General features: G+C 45.7%; 1 pseudogene; it reads left to right on the forward strand.

Annotated features, from left to right (window-relative positions):
- The first annotated feature begins 1824 nt into the window (after positions 1-1824).
- LOC140098712 (5S ribosomal RNA) lies at positions 1825-1942 on the forward strand (annotated as a pseudogene).
- The last annotated feature ends 3753 nt before the right edge of the window (positions 1943-5695 follow it).

Here is a 5695-nt window from a genome sequence, read left to right on the forward strand (position 1 = left end):
GCAATGCAGCTTAAGGCTTGGCAAGTACCAGAATGGGAGACTGGCTGGGAATCCCAAGTTCCGTTGACCTTTTTGAACCTGAAAATTGTGTTAGTTTCTCTATGAGATAGTAAAAGAAGGTTCAAACTGAACAGCTGCTGTCAACGGCCATTCTAAGCTGAATGTGCCTGCTCTCGTCAGATCGCAGCATCAATGCAGCTTAAGGCTTGGCAAGTACCAGCATGGGAGACTGGCTGGGAATCCCAAGTTCCGTTGACCTTTTTGAACCTGAAAATTGTGTTAGTTTCTCTATGAGATAGTAAAAGAAGGTTCAAATTGAACTGCTGCTGTCAACAGCCATTCTTAGCTGAATGTGCCTGCTCTCGTCAGATCGCAGCAGCAATGCAGCTTAAGGCTTGGCAAGTACCAGCATGGGAGACTGGCTGGGAATCCCAAGTTCTGTTGACCTTTTTGAACCTGAAAATTGTGTTATTTTCTCTATGAGATAGTAAAAGAAGGTTCAAATTGAACAGCTGCTGTCAACGGCCATTCTAAGCTGAATGTGCCTGCTCTCGTCAGATCGCAGCAGCTTAAGGCTTGGCAAGTACCAGCATGGGAGACTGGCTGGGAATCCCAAGTTCTGTTGACCTTTTTGAACCTGAAAATTGTGTTAGTTTCTCTATGAGATAGTAAAAGAAGGTTCAAATTGAACAGCTGCTGTCAACGGCCATTCTAAGCTGAATGTGCGTGCTCTTGTCGGATCACAGCAGCGATGCGGATTAAGGCTTGGCAAGTACCAGCATGGGAGACTGGCTGCGAATTCCAAGTTCCGTTGACCTTTTTGAACCTGAAAATTGTGTTAGTTTCTCTATGAGATAGTAAAAGAAGGTTCAAACTAAACAGCTGCTGTCAACGGCCATTCTAAGCTGAATGTGCCTGCTCTCGTCAGATCGCAGCAGCAATGCAGCTTAAGGCTTGGCAAGTACCAGCATGGGAGACTAGCTGGGAATCCCAAGTTCCGTTGACCTTTTTGAACCTGAAAATTGTGTTAGTTTCTCTATGAGATAGTAAAAGAAGGTTCAAATTGAACAGCTGCTGTCAACGGCCATTCTAAGCTGAATGTGCCTGCTCTCGTCAGATCGCAGCAGCTTAAGGCTTGGCAAGTACCAGCATGGGAGACTGGCTGGGAATCCCAAGTTCCGTTGACCTTTTTGAACCTGAAAATTGTGTTAGTTTCTCTATGAGATAGTAAAAGAAGGTTCAAACTGAACAGCTGCTGTCAACGGCCATTCTAAGCTGAATGTGCCTGCTCTCGTCAGATCGCAGCAGCAATGCAGCTTAAGGCTTGGCAAGTACCAGCATGGGAGACTGGCTGGGAATCCCAAGTTTCGTTGACCTTTTTGAACCTGAAGATTGTGTTAGTTTCTCTATGAGATAGTAAAAGAAAGTAGAAATTAGGCAGCTGCTGTCAACGGCCATTCTAAGCTGAATGTGCCTGCTCTCGTCAGATCGCAGCAGCAATGCAGCTTAAGGCTTGGCAAGTACCAGCATGGGAGACTGGCTGGGAATCCCAAGTTCTGTTGACCTTTTTGAACCTGAAAATTGTTAGTTTCTCTGTCAAAGATGGTAAAAGAAGGTTCAAATTGAACAGCTGCTGTCAACGGCCATTCTAAGCTGAATGTGCCTGCTCTCGTCAGATGGCAGCAGCAATGCAGCTTAAGGCTTGGCAAGTACCAGCATGGGAGACTGGCTGGGAATCCCAAGTTCCGTTGACCTTTTTGAACCTGAAAATTGTGTTAGTTTCTCTATGAGATAGTAAAAGAAGGTTCAAATTGAACAGCTGCTGTCAACGGCCATTCTAAGCTGAATGTGCCTGCTCTCGTCAGATCGCAGCAGCAATGCAGCTTAAGGCTTGGCAAGTACCAGCATAGGAGACTGGCTGGGAATCCCAAGTTCCGTTGACCTTTTTGAACCTGAAAATTGTGTTAGTTTCTCTATGAGATAGTAAAAGAAGGTTCAAATTGAACAGCTGCTGTCAACAGCCAATCTAAGCTGAATGTGCCTGCTCTCGTCAGATCGCAGCAGCAATGCAGCTTAAGGCTTGGCAAGTACCAGCATGGGAGACTGGCTGGGAATCCCAAGTTCTGTTGAACTTTTTGAACCTGAAAATTGTGTTAGTTTCTCTATGAGATAGTAAAAGAAGGTTCAAATTGAACAGCTGCTGTCAACGGCCATTCTAAGCTGAATGTGCCTGCTCTCGTCAGATCGCAGCAGCTTAAGGCTTGGCAAGTACCAGCATGGGAGACTGGCTGGGAATCCCAAGTTCCGTTGACCTTTTTGAACCTGAAAATTGTGTTAGTTTCTCTATGAGATAGTAAAAGAAGGTTCAAACTGAACAGCTGCTGTCAACGGCCATTCTAAGCTGAATGTGCCTGCTCTCGTCAGATCGCAGCAGCAATGCAGCTTAAGGCTTGGCAAGTACCAGCATGGGAGACTGGCTGGGAATCCCAAGTTCTGTTGACCTTTTTGAACCTGAAAATTGTTAGTTTCTCTGTCAAAGATGGTAAAAGAAGGTTCAAATTGAACAGCTGCTGTCAACGGCCATTCTAAGCTGAATGTGCCTGCTCTCGTCAGATGGCAGCAGCAATGCAGCTTAAGGCTTGGCAAGTACCAGCATGGGAGACTGGCTGGGAATCCCAAGTTCCGTTGACCTTTTTGAACCTGAAAATTGTGTTAGTTTCTCTATGAGATAGTAAAAGAAGGTTCAAATTGAACAGCTGCTGTCAATGGCCATTCTAAGCTGAATGTGCCTGCTCTCGTCAGATCGCAGCAGCAATGCAGCTTAAGGCTTGGCAAGTACCAGCATGGGAGACTGGCTGGGAATCCCAAGTTCCGTTGACCTTTTTGAACCTGAAAATTGTGTTAGTTTCTCTATGAGATAGTAAAAGAAGGTTCAAATTGAACAGCTGCTGTCAACGGCCATTCTAAGCTGAATGTGCCTGCTCTCGTCAGATCGCAGCAGCAATGCAGCTTAAGGCTTGGCAAGTACCAGCATGGGAGATTGGCTGGGAATCCCAAGTTCCGTTGACCTTTTTGAACCTGAAAATTGTGTTAGTTTCTCTATGAGATAGTAAAAGAAGGTTCAAATTGAACAGCTGCTGTCAACGGCCATTCTAAGCTGAATGTGCGTGCCCTTGTCGGATCACAGCAGCGATGCGGCTTAAGGCTTGGAAAGTACCAGCATGGGAGACTGGCTGCGAATCCCAAGTTCCGTTGACCTTTTTGAACCTGAAAATTGTGTTAGTTTCTCTATGAGATAGTAAAAGAAGGTTCAAACTGAACAGCTGCTGTTAACGGCCATTCTAAGCTGAATGTGCCTGCTCTCGTCAGATCGCAGCATCAATGCAGCTTAAGGCTTGGCAAGTACCAGCATGGGAGACTGGCTGGGAATCCCAAGTTCCGTTGACCTTTTTGAACCTGAAAATTGTGTTAGTTTCTCTATGAGATAGTAAAAGAAGGTTCAAATTGAACAGCTGCTGTCAACAGCCAATCTAAGCTGAATGTGCCTGCTCTCGTCAGATCGCAGCAGCAATGCAGCTTAAGGCTTGGCAAGTACCAGCATGGGAGACTGGCTGGGAATCCCAAGTTCTGTTGAACTTTTTGAACCTGAAAATTGTGTTAGTTTCTCTATGAGATAGTAAAAGAAGGTTCAAATTGAACAGCTGCTGTCAACAGCCAATCTAAGCTGAATGTGCCTGCTCTCGTCAGATCGCAGCAGCAATGCAGCTTAAGGCTTGGCAAGTACCAGCATGGGAGACTGGCTGGGAATCCCAAGTTCTGTTGAACTTTTTGAACCTGAAAATTGTGTTAGTTTCTCTATGAGATAGTAAAAGAAGGTTCAAATTGAACAGCTGCTGTCAACGGCCATTCTAAGCTGAATGTGCCTGCTCTCGTCAGATCGCAGCAGCTTAAGGCTTGGCAAGTACCAGCATGGGAGACTGGCTGGGAATCCCAAGTTCCGTTGACCTTTTTGAACCTGAAAATTGTGTTAGTTTCTCTATGAGATAGTAAAAGAAGGTTCAAACTGAACAGCTGCTGTCAACGGCCATTCTAAGCTGAATGTGCCTGCTCTCGTCAGATCGCAGCAGCAATGCAGCTTAAGGCTTGGCAAGTACCAGCATGGGAGACTGGCTGGGAATCCCAAGTTCTGTTGACCTTTTTGAACCTGAAAATTGTTAGTTTCTCTGTCAAAGATGATAAAAGAAGGTTCAAATTGAACAGCTGCTGTCAACGGCCATTCTAAGCTGAATGTGCCTGCTCTCGTCAGATGGCAGCAGCAATGCAGCTTAAGGCTTGGCAAGTACCAGCATGGGAGACTGGCTGGGAATCCCAAGTTCCGTTGACCTTTTTGAACCTGATAATTGTGTTAGTTTCTCTATGAGATAGTAAAAGAAGGTTCAAATTGAACAGCTGCTGTCAATGGCCATTCTAAGCTGAATGTGCCTGCTCTCGTCAGATCGCAGCAGCAATGCAGCTTAAGGCTTGGCAAGTACCAGCATGGGAGACTGGCTGGGAATCCCAAGTTCCGTTGACCTTTTTGAACCTGAAAATTGTGTTAGTTTCTCTATGAGATAGTAAAAGAAGGTTCAAATTGAACAGCTGCTGTCAACGGCCATTCTAAGCTGAATGTGCCTGCTCTCGTCAGATCGCAGCAGCAATGCAGCTTAAGGCTTGGCAAGTACCAGCATGGGAGACTGGCTGGGAATCCCAAGTTCCGTTGACCTTTTTGAACCTGAAAATTGTGTTAGTTTCTCTATGAGATAGTAAAAGAAGGTTCAAATTGAACAGCTGCTGTCAACGGCCATTCTAAGCTGAATGTGCGTGCTCTTGTCGGATCACAGCAGCGATGCGGCTTAAGGCTTGGCAAGTACCAGCATGGGAGACTGGCTGCGAATCCCAAGTTCCGTTGACCTTTTTGAACCTGAAAATTGTGTTAGTTTCTCTATGAGATAGTAAAAGAAGGTTCAAACTGAACAGCTGCTGTCAACGGCCATTCTAAGCTGAATGTGCCTGCTCTCGTCAGATCGCAGCATCAATGCAGCTTAAGGCTTGGCAAGTACCAGCATGGGAGACTGGCTGGGAATCCCAAGTTCCGTTGACCTTTTTGAACCTGAAAATTGTGTTAGTTTCTCTATGAGATAGTAAAAGAAGGTTCAAATTGAACAGCTGCTGTCAACGGCCATTCTAAGCTGAATGTGCCTGCTCTCGTCAGATCGCAGCAGCAATGCAGCTTAAGGCTTGGCAAGTACCAGCATGGGAGACTGGCTGGGAATCCCAAGTTCCGTTGACCTTTTTGAACCTGAAAATTGTGTTAGTTTCTCTATGAGATAGTAAAAGAAGGTTCAAATTGAACAGCTGCTGTCAACGGCCATTCTAAGCTGAATGTGCCTGCTCTCGTCAGATTGCAGCAGCAATGCAGCTTAAGGCTTGGCAAGTACCAGCATGGGAGACTGGCTGGGAATCCCAAGTTCCGTTGACCTTTTTGAACCTGAAAATTGTGTTAGTTTCTCTATGAGATAGTAAAAGAAGGTTCAAATTGAACAGCTGCTGTCAACAGCCAATCTAAGCTGAATGTGCCTGCTCTCGTCAGATCGCAGCAGCAATGCAGCTTAAGGCTTGGCAAGTACCAGCATGGGAGACTGGCTGGGAATTCCAA

This window comes from Engystomops pustulosus, chromosome 9 (assembly GCF_040894005.1).
Source record: "Engystomops pustulosus chromosome 9, aEngPut4.maternal, whole genome shotgun sequence".
In the NCBI taxonomy this organism is placed as follows: Eukaryota; Metazoa; Chordata; class Amphibia; order Anura; family Leptodactylidae; genus Engystomops; species Engystomops pustulosus.